The sequence below is a fragment of the Protomyctophum bolini genome (genome assembly GCF_963924005.1).
Source record: "Protomyctophum bolini genome assembly, chromosome: 4".
NCBI lineage: Eukaryota > Metazoa > Chordata > Actinopteri > Myctophiformes > Myctophidae > Protomyctophum > Protomyctophum bolini.
Window position 1 is genome coordinate 38,133,252 of NC_137865.1, and position 17,304 is coordinate 38,150,555.

Consider the following 17,304-nt stretch of genomic DNA (forward strand, 5'->3'; position numbering starts at 1 on the left):
CTTTTAATGTCCTGTCAGTAGAAACTCAACCTGCACCCGAAATAAGCCCTCTCCCAGAGAAAGTTCATCCTTGAAAATGTAATGATTAGTCGCCAGAATCAACATCCTTGGTGGTCTAAAACTTGAGTTATTGGTAAAATAACAGCAGGTTGGTGGTCATTTTGAAAAACAATGGCTGCCATGGTCACAGGACAAATCTAAATAGTACCACTGTATTTCTCATCTTTTAAAATGTATGATTAGTCGCCAAAATCAAGATCCTAGGTGGTCTAAAACTTGAGTTATTGTAAAATAACAGCAGGTGGCGGCCATTTTGAAAAAAAAATGGCTGCTATGGTCACAGGACAAATCTAAATATTACCCCCCACATCCCCACATCCTTGAAAATGTATGATTAGTCACCAGAATCAAGATCCTAGGTGGTGTAGAACTTGAGTTATTGTAAAATAACAGCAGGTGGCGGCCATTTTGAAAAATGGCTGCCATGGTCACAGGGAAAGTCTAAATTGTACCACTGTATCCCTCATCCTTGAAAATGAGGTCTTAGTCACCAGAATCAAGATCCTAGGTGGTGTAGAACTTGAGTTATTGTAAAATAACATCAGGTGGCGGCTCTTTTGTAATATGGCTGCCATGGTCACCACGAGACAAATCTGTGATGGCCCCATAGCCAAAAATGTTCCTTAAGGCATGCTCTAACTGTGTGCCAAATTAGAATACTGCCCATTATTCAAAAACAATAATTTTATTGTTTTAGGAACACTTTTGTCAACTCCGTCAGATACACGTCAACTCCGTCAGACACAAAATCTGACGGAGTTGACGTCTGACGGAGTTGACAAAATGGCATTTGTTTTCATCTTAACCCTCTTTAGTACAATGTAGCCATTTTGTTTTTGCTTAATTTTGTTAGCTAAACCTAACCCCTAAACTAAAATAATAAACATTATTTTGGAATTCTTAACAAAGATCATAATAATGTCCTGACGGAGTTGACATGTAAAAGCTGTGACCACATTGTTATCAACATTGTTTGTTTAAAATATCAAACAATTGAATGCTTGTCAGACCAGGTACTCCACTGTTGCAACAAATATAAATGGGACTTGGAAAAGGAGTCTTCAGGCTAAATCTGTCGACAATATTTTCTGATTAATTTAAGACTTTTAAAAAAACCTGACGGAGTTGACGGAGACGTGGGACGAACATTTGATATGAGATATTTAATAGAAAATATAAATTAAAATTAACTGTGTATATTATTTGCTATGTTGTTGACAATCTACTTTAATTTAGTATGTATATTTATGTGATTGTGACAGTATTAGACACTTTTTTGGCAGTTTGAAATTGTGGCCACTTGCTGGGGACAGGCTAAATACAGGCCTTTTTGGGTACAGGGCCTGCTTTTAACTAATTCAGATGGAATATGAAAACAATTATAATGAAATTAAGGGCATAATAATACACAACTGTATTACACTTAACTTTGCAAGTGCTTTTATTTTTATGAATTAATTTATTTTTTACATAAAATAAGGCTCTTATGTGTGGGACATGTTTTTTCCACTTTTGTCCCTCATCTCAAGAATGAGTGATATATATATAGGCGCAGTGCATGCGTGCTTGTGTGCATCAGTGTGCGTGCGTGCGTGAGCTTGTAGATCTTGTAGAGCTTGTAGATACATTTGAAAAGTTGAACTGGGACACTCTGCATATATGCTTTCATAAAATACATCAAGTACATCTACTTTTGGTTATTTAAGTACATTTTCATGCCAATACTTTGTCGGGTAAATGTTGTGTTCTGGACATGTATTTCTACATTGAAGTATTGATACCTATACTTAAGTACAAAATGTGTGTACTTTTTCCATCGCTGTACAGTTAGGCCATGTGTGCCGTGCTCTTTGGCCCTTTATACAGGGTCCTCTCTATAGCTCTTATTGTGAGACATGCACCATGCGTTCTCTCTTCTGCTGTGCTCACATAAATAGCCTACAGTTCACTCATTGTAGTGGGTATTCAGTATATGATATCTAGATCCATCTCTGTGTGTGTGTGTGTGTGTGTGTGTGTGTGTGTGTGTGTGTGTGTGTGTGTGTGTGTGTGTGTGTGTGTGTGTGTGTGTGTGTGTGTGTGTGTGTGTGTGTGTGTGCGTGTGTGCGTGTGTGCGTGTGTGCGTGCGTGTGTGCGTGCGTGCTGTACTCACAAACACATACATGGAAGTTGTACCCAACTCTCCGTTCACACAATCCAATACTGACATACACACTCTGCCAACTCTGACCAAACAATCAATTCAGATCTGGTTATTTACCCACAATCCGCAGAGGGGTAGTAGCATGCCGGAACGTGATCTGACTGTGTGTGCGCACGTGTGTGTGTGTGTGTGTGTGCATGCGTACGTGTGAAAAAAACCTGAATCTCTCTCCAATCCCCTTCCAACTCCTTATTCTCTCCTTAATCTTTCACTGTGTCCACATCGCTCCACTCACAGCTTTCCTCTCTCTATCAGTCCCTCCATACCTCCATGCCTGTCCCTCCATCCCTCCATCCCTCCCTCCATCCCTCCATCTCTCCATCCCTCCATCCCTCCATGCCTGTCCTTCCCATGGACACACAGGGAGATTAACTTGTAAATAGTCCAGATACACATTCCAGTATAGGCTCATCTCCCATGTGAACAGACTCCCATTCAGATCAAACATTTGTGTGAGAAGAATATGACGGTGAATATTTAATTGGCTGTGCCTGTGAGGGTTGAAATTATTTTTTGAAGAATACTCACGGAGAGTTAGACCCTGACAAAGACCTTCTAGGTCGAAATGCGTTGGTCATATTCTGTTGCCTTGCTCAAAATAAATATATACACGTTTTCATCGCCTTGGAATCATTTTCTTTGCAAGTTTGTAATTTACACCTTTTGGGAAAAAAGCTGTAGGCTACTTCTTTGAAAACCCATTTTCCGTTCATATCTATCTATCTATCTATCTATCTATCTATCTATCTATCTATCTATCTATCTATCTATCTATCTATCTATCTATCTATCTATCTATCTATCTATCTATCTATCTATCTATCTATCTATCTATCTGTATATCTGTATATCAGTCTATCCATACCAGCTCTCACTCCCTCTGCCTCAACAACGGAGCAGACGCGACGGCAATGACGAATGACAGACAACATAAGTAGCACTGACACCTGACACATGATACGTGGATGGGACGCAACACTAAACTATATATGTGAGGTTGTGCACCACATAGACGCGGGCACTTACTGTACCTTATGTGTGCATGCCTTTGAAATGCTGTTGTCAAGCATCTCTTGAAATGAAGAATTACTAATTTGGCCTACATGAATTGCATTATCAAGCGCACCTTCAAAGAAGTTCTCTTATCTTGTTGAATGGTAAATGGACTGCAATAGCGCTTTTTTCTCCACAGCGCTTTACATTACAATGTATTCACCCACTTCACATTCATGGCATCACAACATAATATAGTTTGGACTAAATGAAGCCAATACAAGTTGACACCATCAATACCTGAAGTTGGAATGAAACTTGACTTGAAGCTTGGCTCAATGTTTTGGTTGGCTGCATCATTTCCAATTTTCTATCTCGCCTCTCCTTGAATGTGAATGTGCACAAGCTGTCACTGCTGTTGCACGCACGCACCTATCTATGCATGGTTACACTCCACATTTGGCCAAATACCGTACATGCATGCAAGCACACATGCTCGCGAACACAAAGTATTCTATGAAAGATGCACCACATAAATGATTCATTAGAAGTGTGAGTGTGTGTGTGTGTGTGTGTGTGTGTGTGTGTGTGTGTGTGTGTGTGTGTGTGTGTGTGTGTGTGTGTGTGTGTCAGTGTCACCTATAGTGACAACTAGAACTGCACTCTGTCGAGTGCCTACTTGCGCTTTGCACACAAGTAGGCCATAAATGACCTAGTGCGCAAGCAATATGCTATACATACAATTAAACATTGGTGTATGTATAACATTTAAGCTGCAGCATAAATGCTATACATACAATTAAACAATTGTGGCTCAGGAGGTAGAGCAGGTCGTCCAATGATCCATGGGTCGGCGGTTCGAATCCCGGCTCCTCCTGTCTACATGTCGAAGTGTCCTTATGGGCAAGACACTGAACCCCAAATTGCTCCCGATGTGCTGGTTGGCACCTTGCATGGCTTCCGCCGCAATCGGTGTATGAATGTGTGTGTGAAAGGGTGAGTGTAATGCACAATCTATGTACGTAAAGCGCCTTGGATAAAGGCGCTATATAAATGCACCATTTACCATTTACCAAACTGATGTCCCTGGATGAATCAGGGAGGGTCCCAACAAGGCCAGATATCATAACTCGTTGGATCTGGCCCAGAATAAGCTATATTATTTAAATTGGTGAAGATGAAAATGACGTAAAGGTCATCCCCATATGGGCTGTGAGTCACCGGAGGATGTCATCATAATGTCATCATGACGTCATTTGGCTTGTTATGTGCGGTATAAGTATGGTAGGTGTTGCGCTCCACCTCAGCACTCTCCCCGAGGTCTAGCGCATTGAAACGGGGATAGACTCCCGCACCGCTACGATGAAAAACAACCACAATTAACTGCACAAAAAAATTCAGCAAAAATTAGTTGCCGATTTGAATACGATTACTAAATTAGTTAGCGACTAATATTTAATAATTGATTTGATTACTATTAATCAATTAATCGTTGCAGCCTTACGTTTGATATCCTCCTATTACAGCACCTCACGAATATTGCTGCTGTGTTTGCACATTGTTGTACTTTTCCCAGCAGATACAGTATATGGGAGTAGTTTTCTCTCCTCAGACACGCCCCTCTCTCCTCTATCTCTCCTGCAGGCCCACTCCTCACTCCTCCATCACACCTTGTTTCTCCTCTGTCACACAGAACTGGGTTCCTGGCCTTTAGTTTTCCTCCAGGAAAGGTAGTGATGCTAATGAGTCATTCTTTTTAGGGGGAGGATAAGGGGACTGAGAGTTTTATTTTATTTTATTTTATTATTATTATTATTATTATTATGAAACGTGACAGGTAAAAGAGAAATAACTATTCAAAATGCCAAGGTGTCCCTTTAAGACTGCAGGGCTAAATTGGCTATTATTTTTCCTTCTCTGTCTGTGCCTCTGTCCTGTGTGTCCTTCTCTGAGTCTCGTCTCTGTCTTTCTCTCAGTCTGTTAATGAGTGCAGGCAGCCAGATGTGTGTGTGCGTGCGCGCGCGTGTGCGTGCGTGTTCTCTCATTAACTGGATGTCTGCATCATTGTGTGTTTAAGGACAGTCTCTCCCCTGTCAGCTACAAGATGGCCACCTGATGAAAACCCCTGAAAAGCCTCTGTCTCCTCTATAATTCTCTCTTTCAGTCTGCCATGTGTTTGTTGCTCTGTTAGCTACTTAAACCCTCCATTCATAGAGAACCAAGCCTGAGTCGCAACTGTACTTGGATCGCTTTTTTCTGTCTACACCAGTTGTCTTTGGCAAAAACATATATGGCATATATGGACATCACAATGCTGTTCTGACATCTGCATAGACTGGACTGGACTTGAATTGAATTGAACTATTGGTGATAATTACGGTACTACCCACCACTGTGCACTTTATGTGAACTCAGGTTTATCCTCTCTGACTGAGAGGCGAGATAAACACTGGTACTATTTTTAAGGGGCGCTAGCCCCTCCTATGCCCAGATTTCCATCCATCCATCCATCAATCCATCCATCTTCAACCGCTTATCCGTAAGTGGGGGCCATCAGAGAGCTCCAGACTTCCCTCTCCAGAGAACTCCTTCACCTGGGTTAATGCTTCAATCCCTACCCGGACTGCACAATCCACCGGTGTCCTGCTGAGTACCATGGCCTCAGATTTAGAGACACTAATCCATTCCTCATCCCAGCCACTGTACACTCGGCTGCGAACCGGTCTAGTGAGCGCTGGTGCCATCAGGACCACATCATCTGCAAAAAGCAGTGATGCAACCTTAGCTCACCGAGCCGTATACCCTCTCCGTATATGACGATAAAAACTACGTCCCCTCACTTCACATGAGTGTGATTTATTTATATATAGACGTCACTGGGATGCTCCCTGCCTATGCTCTGCTGGAACTGAACTGAACGATAGCACTTTCAGTATGAGACCCGCTATAGTGATTTAGTAGTGCTCAAGTTTCCTTTCAGACAGAGCTGCACATGCACAAGACAGCTTTCTCTGTCAGCGGCCCAACATCTTGGATGAGATGATTTCAAACTGAGCTGCCTGTGCCTGCCATCATTCGGTCAGTTCAAAGAAATGCTCCAAAACATTTTTAACAATCCTGTTTCAACGATTCTTTTTGAGGGGCGCTAGCCCCTCCTATATTCAGCTACAGTATTAGTGTAGATTTCCGTCCTATAAACATTAAATTCCAATTGACAATGAATGGAGAATTTTACGTCAGTGTCTGAGCAAATAGGCATAGTCTATTTAACGTCATGATCTGCCCCTCACTTCACACGGGTGTGATTTTTGTTTGTTTGATTGACTCGTTGTTCTGCACAAAGTAGCTTGCCCTCAATACTAATATAAAGGTGATGATGATGAATTGAAATCACAGTTACTGTACTCCAGTTATCAAAACCTGACATCTCATTCCTCTGCCACCAATCCTTGCATTCTGTAGCTCACACTGTGCTTTATATCTACTCTTGGCTATTTATCAGTCAAATAGTATTGCTGTCCCCACTTACCCGTCAGTCTCCGTGAATCTCTTGCATGATCTAAAATAATGTTAAAGGGGGCTCAGTTCTGTTGGCCGGGATCACAAATCATTTTTAATTATAATCCACATGGATTCACAACAAAGAGAAAGAATCGTAATGAGCCACTCGGCTACATTCGCCTGCACTTTGCAACGGTGAAGGTGAATGCTCATTTTTCAGCACTGCATTTGCATAAATTCTCTTCTTTTTTAAGTCTGCGCTGCCAAAAGTGATAAAGTGTGCGTGGCGCTATATAGGGAAGAGAGTGAGCATGCTGCGGGAGGGATGAGGAAAGAGAGAACGGGGAGGGAGAGCACGCACTGTACAGTCTACTGTAAAATGAGTCTACTGTAGGTGAGGGATGGGAAAACCAGGAGATAGATTTATAGAGGAGATAGGTACTGTACAGTCTACTGTAGGCGAGGGATGGGAAAACCAGGAGATAGATTTATAGAGGAGATATGGTACTGTACAGTCTACTGTAGGTGAGGGATGGGAAAACCAGGAGATAGATTTAGTACTGTACAGTCTACTGTAAAATGAGTCTACTGTAGGCGAGGGATGGGAAAACCAGGAGATAGATTTAGTACTGTACAGTCTACTGTAAAATGAGTCTACTGTAGGCGAGGGATGGGAAAACCAGGAGATAGATTTAGTACTGTACAGTCTACTGTAGGCGAGGGATGGGAAAACCAGGAGATAGATTTATAGAGGAGATAGGTACTGTACAGTCTACTGTAGGCGAGGGATGGGAAAACCAGGAGATAGATTTATAGAGGAGATAGGTACTGTACAGTCTACTGTAAAATGAGTCTACTGTAGGCGAGGGATGGGAAAACCAGGAGATATATTTATAGAGGAGATACTGTAGTCTACTGTAGGCGAGGGATGTGAAAACCAGGAGATAGATTTATAGAGGAGATAGAGGTACAGTCTACTGTAGGTGAGGGATGGGAAAACCAGGAGATAGATTTAGTACTGTACAGTCTACTGTAGGCGAGGGATGGGAAAACCAGGAGATAGATTTTAAGAGGATGAGTTAGAATAACAGAGACAATATGTCGTTGCTGGGGGAGGCAGGAGAGAGGGAAGGCAGGAGAGAGGGGAGGCAGGAGAGAGGGGAGGCAGGAGAGAGGGGAGGCAGGAGAGAGGGGAGGCAGGAGAGAGGGGAGGCAGGAGAGAGGGGAGGCAGGAGAGAGGGAAGGCAGGAGAGAGGGGAGGCAGGAGAGAGGGAAGGCAGGAGAGAGGGGAGGCAGGAGAGAGGGAAGGCAGGAGAGAGGGGAGGCATGCAGGAGAGAGGGAAGGCAGGAGAGAGGGGAGGCAGGCAGGAGAGAGGGAAGGCAGGAGAGAGGGGAGGCAGGAGAGAGGGGAGGCAGGAGAGAGGGGAGGCCGGAGAGAGGGAAGAGAGGAGAGAGGGGAGGCAGGAGAGAGGGAAGGCAGGAGAGATGGGAGGCAGGAGAGAGGGGAGGCATGCAGGAGAGAGGGGAGGCGGGAGGCAGGAGAGAGGGGAGGCAGGAGAGAGGGGAGGCAGGAGAGAGGGGAGGCAGGAGAGAGGGGAGGCAGGAGAGAGGGGAGGCAGGAGAGAGGGAAGGCGGCAGGAGACCAAGGAAGACAGTGAGAAGTGACATCGTGGATATAACGATGGAGGACGAGAGAAACGTTATAGAAGGAGGAAGGGAGTGGTCTTTCTGGTTGTGTTGATAATAATGAAGACGGATAGAGGCGAGAGTCAAATGGGAGAGAGAGAGAGAGAGAGAGAGAGAGAGAGAGAGAGAGAGAGGTGTGCGACAGGCAAAGGAGCGAGGAAAGCAATGAAGATGAAGGTGTAATGGACATTTGGAGTGGAGAGAAGGAGGGATAGGTTTATGAGAACAGAGGAAGAAGTGCAGAGCACTAGAGGGATAGAATGATAGAGTGGTAAGTGGAGGGCTAAATTGTTGCAATGTTGCACAGGTTCTGTTTTTACAATGCTGTTTAAAAAAAGGAAAAAGAAAAACCCTCCGTTTCAATTGGATTAGGCGCCGGAACACAGCCCACACACAAAGACACACAAATACGATCATGCACACACGCACACACGCACACACACGCACATACAGTATGGTGAATCCGATCCAGTACTTACAGACAGTGCATGTGTGCACTGTCTGTAAGTATGTGTGTGTGTGTGTGTGTGTGTGTGTGTGTACACACACACACACACACACACACACACACACACACACACGGGTATGGGAGCTTGGCCTTGCTTGGTGCATACATGGCTGGCTGTGGTGGAACAGAGATATATGAGAAGTGGGATGCGTGGGGGAACAACATTTATCTACTACACCTTCGCTTTAGTATGCAAGGACATCTCTCTCACCTACTGACAAAACCACCATCTCTCTTTCTGTCTGTCTCCCTGTGATTCTGCTCAATGTATATATACAGTACATTGTCATATAAGTCTTAGAAATATATTGCCTGCATGATTTATGGAATAAATCCGTCCGTCCGTCCGTCCGTCCGTCCGTCCGTCCGTCTGTCTGTCTGTCACACACACATCGCACAACCCATAAAATTGGTGAAGGAGAACCATGGACTACAGCTGGGTGGAAGGAGTAGAATGGACTATACAGTTGCTGCCACTTCTACAGTTTTTCTCCAATGATGTTCAGCTGTATTCTATTATTCTGAAACAGTGCATCCTTAAAGCCTTAATGAAGAGCCACGCGATATAGAGCCCACTGTTTACCCAGCATGATGCCAGCCCTCCTGTCATTACTTTCTAGAAGTGTGTGTGCGTGCATGCGTGCGTGCGTGCGTACACACACATGGTTGAGCTTCTACAATACTCCCTCAGTGCAGCTCCCCACTGCTCCACTGTCTCTCACACACACACACACACACACACACACACACACACACACACACACACACACACACACACACACACACACACACACACACACGATAGACAGTCACATTGGGAATGTGTCACGGCAGGGTGCAATCTCTTTCTCTCTTTCCTTCACCGCAGCACACTGAGGCAGAGGAGATGAGAGGCAGAAGGTGAACTGAAGAGGGACAGATGGACAGGGTTCTATGGAATGACTTGGTAAAAGTGTGATTTGAGGGAGGAAGGGATGTGGAGGAGGAGACTTGAGTTAAGTTGATTTAATTTGCGGGCCAGAGTGTCGTGCATTGAAAATACCTTATTTTTGAGGTGCAACATGGCGTTCAACCATCGAAATCAAGGAAAGTAAGGGAAGAGATTGTTGTAGCAACACCTGTTGTTCTAATGGACACTCTCATTGTCATGCTTTGAGACAAAAGCAATACTGTGTCAAAGTGTGGATTTTACAATAGGAACCATTATGAACGATGATTGATGAATTGTGAATACAGTATGCTGCTTAATTAGCTGTTCTTATGGGGAAAAAAGTCATTTTCACAGAGGGATATTATACTGTTCAACCATGTTGCTTATATTCCTTGTATGCCGTATGTTGGATCTGGCCGTGTCTTTCTTCCTTGGCAGATTCTTTGTTTATGCAAAGACCATATGTTTTCTTCCAATTACAACAACCATTGCATTGAAAACAAACTCAGGGTCAGGAACAAAATGTATTCTCTCTCTCTCTCTCTCTCTCTCTCTCTCTCTCTCTCTCTCTCTCTCTCTCTCTCTCTCTCTCTCTCTCTCTCTCTCTCTCTCTCTTTCAAACACTTAGAAGAATACCTTTCCCACATTCTTTTATGGTGCACTCTTACTTTCACACGTCAACACACACCCTTTCTCTCACTCTGGCATGATAGATTCTCTTTCTCTCTCACACACACACACACACACACACACACACACACACACACACACACACACACACAAACATGCAAGCTGTCAGGCGGAGGCCATATCTACTGGGACATGCTGACTAAAGCACTGCCTGCTGTTGACTGGATACTGATTGCCTATTGGTCAGGACACAAATGCACAGTTATTCACTAGCAATTGGTCTCCGCTGCTGCACACTAAAATACACCTTCATACACACACACACACACACACACACACACACACACACACACACACACACACACACACACACACACACACACACACACACACACACACGTACACGAATGCACACATGCACGCACGCGCACACACACAAACAGACCCACCCACACACACAGCTGCAGGTGACAGAGATTAATAGCCTAGTGACTGACAGAGTAACTTTCACTTCCTCTGTGTCACTGTCAGCCCTGAGCTGTGTGTGTGTGTGTGTGTGTGTGTGTGTGTGTGTGTGTGTGTGTGTGTGTGTGTGTGTGTGTGTGTGTGTGTGTGTGTGTGTGTGTGTGTGTGTGTGTGTGTGTGTGTGTGTGTGTGTGTGCGCGCGCGCATGCGTGCACGTGTGTGTGTGTGTGTGTGTGTGTGAAGGTGTTATTAGAAGTATAATTGCAGAGACATTTAAAGTGTGTCCCCTCAAGGGCTGCTGGCATCCAATAAAGTTTTCATACCGAGAGAGAGAGAGAGAGAGAGAGAGAGAGAGAGAGAGAGAGAGAGAGAGAGAGAGAGAGAGAGAGAGAGAGAGTGGTGAAAGAGAGCCACGTCTGAAAGAGGGTGGAGACAATAAAGAAGATGAAGAAAGATAGTAAGGACAGAGGAGGACTGATGAGATCAAAGTCACTTTCACACAAACAAATGCAAACAAAGTTGATTCTGCCAATATAACAGTAAGACGCCCTGAGGGCGAGTAGCTTGTGCCGAAACAACAGAGCTTCTTAATCCATTTTGGCCTGACTTTGAAATTAAAAATAATCTTCTAAATCCTCCAGTTTTCTGAAATAAATATTTTCACAATTTTTCTAAAATAGCAGACCTACAAGCTCGTAGCGCGCCACTCGGTGGCGCGCTATGGGGTTCCCGGACCCGTACAGAATAGGTTAATACGGCACAGGCGAGAAGCAGGAGTTAAACTATTAATCTGGTGTCAGTGAGGTCAGGTGTATAGAGTTGCTGGCCGGCTCCACATATTCAGATCTATAGTACAGTACGTCAAACCATGTATAGCTATCCAGGGTTTGATGAGGTCAATGTTGTGATCTTGACATATATGGAGATCCAGGTTATGATAGTCATAATGGAGATCCATGTGTTGTATACAACTCGGTTCATTTGCAAGTCTGAGTTGCGTCACGGCAACCATATATGCCAACCATATATGGAGATCTAACGGTCTCCATGATGTCACATGATGTCACAAGGTGTGACCATATTTGGGGGCGTGATGTCACGAGGCGTAATGATATTTAATTATGGAAGCATGATGTCATGAGGCGTGACCATATATGGAGGCGTGATGTCACAAGGCGTGACCATTAATGGAGGCATGCACCTACAGTTGCGATAACATTAAAACACGTTCTGCTTTTTTAATTACTAGATTTCCAGGCCGCGATATTCCACTACATCAAATCCAGTCCTTTATATTGCACTGATCAGAGCAATGGTCACCGAGTTAACCCATTCAGGACGCGAACTCCTTTTGGTGTTTTAAGCATTGTTATACTTGGCGTGCGTTTATTTTGGAGGCGTTATGGGGTGATTACGGAAGCATATTTATTTTGGAGGCGTTGAGGGGTGATTACGGAAGCATATTTTCACGGACGCGTGAAAATATTTGATACGATACAAAGTCAAGTCAAACGATACGATTCGATATTGGTTATTGTTGCTACTATTTGCTTAGATTATAGCATTATAATAACAATATATATTCATGCCAATACAGCTCCATGATTTGAAATTGAATTGAGACAGAAATGCTGAGAGATGAAAAAGAGAGGAGAAAAGGAAGAGAACAATGGCGTGTGCTGGCTATGAATCTCAGAGGATGACAGATATTATGTGAGAGTATGACAGGATTCTCTCTGTCTTCCCCTCATGTTTGTCCCCTTCCATCTCTCTCTTCCCCTCTTTCGCCATGGCATTGCTTTTCTCTCCCTAGGATGTACAACACATGTCTTGTTTACACTGATTAGAAGGTGCCTGATACACTTAGCTAGGTAAGCGCGTGCAACCGTGCACGCACGTGCACACATGCACATGCACATGCACATACACACTGTATATTTAAAATGTGTGATTTAATCAGATTAACATTCCCTGCTTTAATTACACTAAGCATCTAAGAGAGGTGTGTGTGTGTGTGTGTGTGTGTGTGCGTGTGTGTGTGTGTGTGTGTGTGTGTGTGTGTGTGTGTGTGTGTGTGTGTGTGTGTGTGTGTGTGTGTGTGTGTGTGTGCGTGCGTGCGAGTCACTTGGTCGAACATGGTGTGTGGCTGTTCGCACAAGTGTGTCAATGCCAATGCACGTCAGCTGGAACCCGATTCCACTCTTCCACCTCTGACATATTTCCAATCTCATTTCAATTTCCCCATGCCATCTCTCTCCAGGTGCTTCCCATTCATTCCCCTCTCCCCAAGAAGACACATGTGACCAACAGGGACATCAGGTGCATGTCGTTTCACTTCCAAGGGAAGTACAGTTGCATTTACACCTGCACACAGGATATGGATTATGTCTATTCATAGCACAGATCTATCCGTCTCTTAGCGAGGAGATTTGTGGATGGGATCTGGCACCTAACAAGCATAAGATCACCGTTATGCTTAGATTCACAAGTGTGCACTGTTTGGAATCGAACCCCGGCCCAAACTTATAGCAATAATGTGGCTACTTCAACTATGACTCTGAAGACCACAAGGATGCACTCAGTTCAGTCAGTTTAACAGTCAAGGTTCATTTGCTCACATTGACACTTTTTACGCCAGAGCCGATATGTGGCATGCGCCTGGACCACTAGGCCAGTGGGCGCCCCAGAGGGTCTTGTCTGGGGCACTACATCTACCCCCTTCATTTTTTGGGAGTGTGTCCTTGCGCTTCACACTGCCGCTACGCTACACAGAGGCAGTGTCTTTTCATGTCCCTCACGCGAGAACCTCCTCCATGAAGGTGACCGAGTTGCCTCTCTTTTTCCCCGTTGCTTCTTGTTGTTGTTTTTTACTAAAGTAATAGACCAATACTGTATACGGTATTCTGGGTATATGATAAAACCCTCAATGAGCGTCTCTGAGAGGGCCTGTCTTGCAGGGGGGCATCCTCATTTAGCAGGGAGTAGGAGAAAACATCCCTTTTGTTTCCCTCCCCTCATCCTGCAGAAAATCTCTCTCTCTCCCTTTCATCTCTCTCTTTCTTTCCCTCTCTTTCATGATTCATCTCTCTCTCTCGCCCCCCTTTCTTTGTATCATCCCCGTCCGTGTCGCTCAGCCTCTCTTGCACGCCCGCTCGCTCCTGCGGTTGCCGGGCGATAAATTGGTTGACACTAGACATTTACGCCGGCGATGGAAATATCACGCCCAATAATAGGCTGACCCTCCGTAGCCCTCTCATCGCCCCGAACGGATGCCATCCCTCTTTGTTCTTCACACACCGCAAGGGCTATACCGAGACACGGATACAAGGATGGAGAGAAAGAGACAGGTGTTGGAGGGGGGGGGGGGAGAGGGGGGTGAGAGAGAGAGAGAGAGAGAGAAGGAGGGGGGGGGGGGGGGGGGGGGGGAACAAAGGCGATGAAAAGCATGATGAAGATGGAGGCACAGAGGAAGAGAGGGAGGGATGATGGCGATGGAATCGAACACTGGAAATATCAGGTGTGGATTTTTTGCTATTTCCTCTCTCCCTCTCTTTCTAGCTCTCTCTCTCTATCTCTCTCTCTCTGTCCACAGCCTCATTAAAAGCTCGTTTGTACCTTTTCCCGGGCTCCTCCCCTTCTGTTTTGATTAGACATTTCCCCCTGCCCTCGGGTGATTAACAAAGTGATTGTCGCTCGTTAGTGTTAACGACCTGCCAATCAGTGCACCAATCATCACAAGGCCTCCATAGCGCGCATGCCGAACACCCATGACCCGTCAGCTTTAGTAATGATGCACTAACTAACACGTAAACACACACACACACACACACACACACACACACACACACACACAACCGCATATCGGAGACTCCATGCTCACTATGTTCTTCATTTAAACCCATTAAGACCTGAGGCAGTTTCTAAAAGGCTTCTAAATCCTAACAGTTTTCTGAAAAACCTTCTATGTCAGTCAGTGGTGCTCAACCTTTTTCACGTCAAGGACCCCTTGATGTTTTTGCAGGGTTCCCTGCAAAAACATATTTTCTGATGGGTGGTCCGAGGCAAAATACAGATAATAATTATCTGTATTTGGCTGCGGACCACCCATATAAATGGGTAAAATATTAGTTCCCTGCTAAAATATGTTTTAGCAGGGAACCCCCCCCCCTGCTATTTTTCCATAGCTAAAGTATAACATAATGCTTAAAACACTTAAACTAGACGGCAATTTGGGCCCTCTTGAGTTAATGAAAACAATTAAGGAGGCACAAAGATTTACATTATCAACTTTGTTACTGTATTATTTCATTCCCACAAAGAAAGTGTCAGTACTAGATAATGATAATTAATGATTATTGCTCTTAAATGGTGCCTCTCATTTGCAAAGACATGTTCACAAACAAAACAACAGTGTTGTTGATGATTGATAATGGCATCCATCTGTTAGGGGCTGTGAATACTGAGGTCCTCCCTATATGTTTCTTTTATATACTTCCTTTTAAGATGTTTGGTTACGTCTCAATTTCTGGCGCTAAAATAACATGCCATATCTTAAATGAAAGATGTCATTTTATAAATGACATCTTTTTTTGTTTTTGTGAGGTATACCTCACAAAAACATGCAGTAATCCTGGTCTCTAAACTGCCTCCCCCTGGCCAGCCGGGGCGCCTGATGGAGGGGAAAGGAACTGGTTGGAATAACGTGTTCCTTCCACGCGTTACGTCCAACCAGGGAAACTCCCCCCTGTCAGGTGTAAAGGAGCAACTTGGATACTCAGGCATGAAGGGAGCATGAGTTAAGTCCGTTGCTCTCCCCAGGTTGGCGGAGGGTGTGTAGAGCCCAGGATCACAGTAGATGATTGGCACAGGGGTGAAAAATGGGTTACAAAATCGTGGGATAAAAAATATATTTAGGGGAAAAAAAATCATTTTTTTGGTCGACATATATGCCCTTACTGGGCTGCATTCACACATTCAAGGGACCTGTCTTGTGTCTGAACACAGCTTTGATGAATGTGTTCTGCCCCCCATCAAAAAAATGTTTGGTCAAACCATTGAGCTTCCACTGGAAATGCATGTGTGAAGGCAGCCCAGTAAGGGCATATGTCGACCCCGCCCGTTCCCCTCTCCCCTCCTGGTGCTGCGGCCATCTTGGTTCCTAAACACAATGTGGTGCCGAGAAAGGCCCTTGATGTTTTTGTTATATTAGGCTAATTAAAGGAAAACCAAGAAAGTGGTGGTGCAACATGATGCAAGTGTGAGTTTGAGGTTTGCCGTACAACAAAATTGTCTCTTACATGTGAGCCAAGTGAACAGACTTTTTAGTTTTCTTTGGAATTTGACTTTGATTTGATTCCTCTGCAGTTGGATTGCGGTAGATGACAGTTTGACAGTGTGTGTCTTGTGTAATTGGTAGTGCGTGATTTTCATGTTTCAAGAGAGGCAGAAAATCAGGCAATCTGTCTCAATGCAGGGGAAATAGTCAAACCATCAGGATGCCATCCTTAAGATGAGACGGGCAGAGAGGGTAAGAGGGGAGGGGGTGAGAGAGAGAGAGAGAGAGAATATATTGCTACTGATAGATCAGACCTGAAATCAATAAAGTCAGGAAAAAAATCTCACTCTCAATAGCTCTCTTGTTCTCTCTCCCACAGGTTGGTTGTGTGTGTGTGTGTGTGTGTGTGTGTGTGTGTGGGTGTGTGTGTGTGTGTCCGTGTCCGTGTGTGTGTCCGTGTGTGTGTGTGTGTGTGTGTGTGTGTGTGTGTGTGTGTGTGTGTATGTGTGTGTGTGTGTGTGTGTGTGTGTGTGTGTGTGTGTGTGTGTGTGTGTGTGCGCGTGCCTGCCTGCCTGCGTGCCATTATATACTAGAAGTGATATAATGCTGATAGGATAAAGGTCTGTTTCATTACATGTCCCTGTGGGTCTCCAGAGCCCACAGGGTAATAAGGTTAAGGCAAGGGTTATGCCGCAGGATGTGAAAGCAAAAAATAACCAGAAAGGTCCATTCAGTGTAGTGAAAATGTCTGCCAGGAAGTGGAAAAAGTACTTGCATGTTTTACTTAAGTAAAAGTATCAATAATGCCATGTAGAAATACTCATACAAGTAAAAGTCCGGAATTTAAAATGTACTTGAGTAAAAGTACAAACGTATGTAAAAATAGAGTGTGCCAAAAGTAGAAAGTATATTATGCAGAATGTCCCATTTCACACATTTTTCAAATGTAAAACATGCATAAAAGTCTTAGCAGATAGCAGATCTATACAAGCTCCGAATGCGTTGCATCTCGGAGCATTTTGAACTTGTAGATCTGCTATTTTCAAATGGTC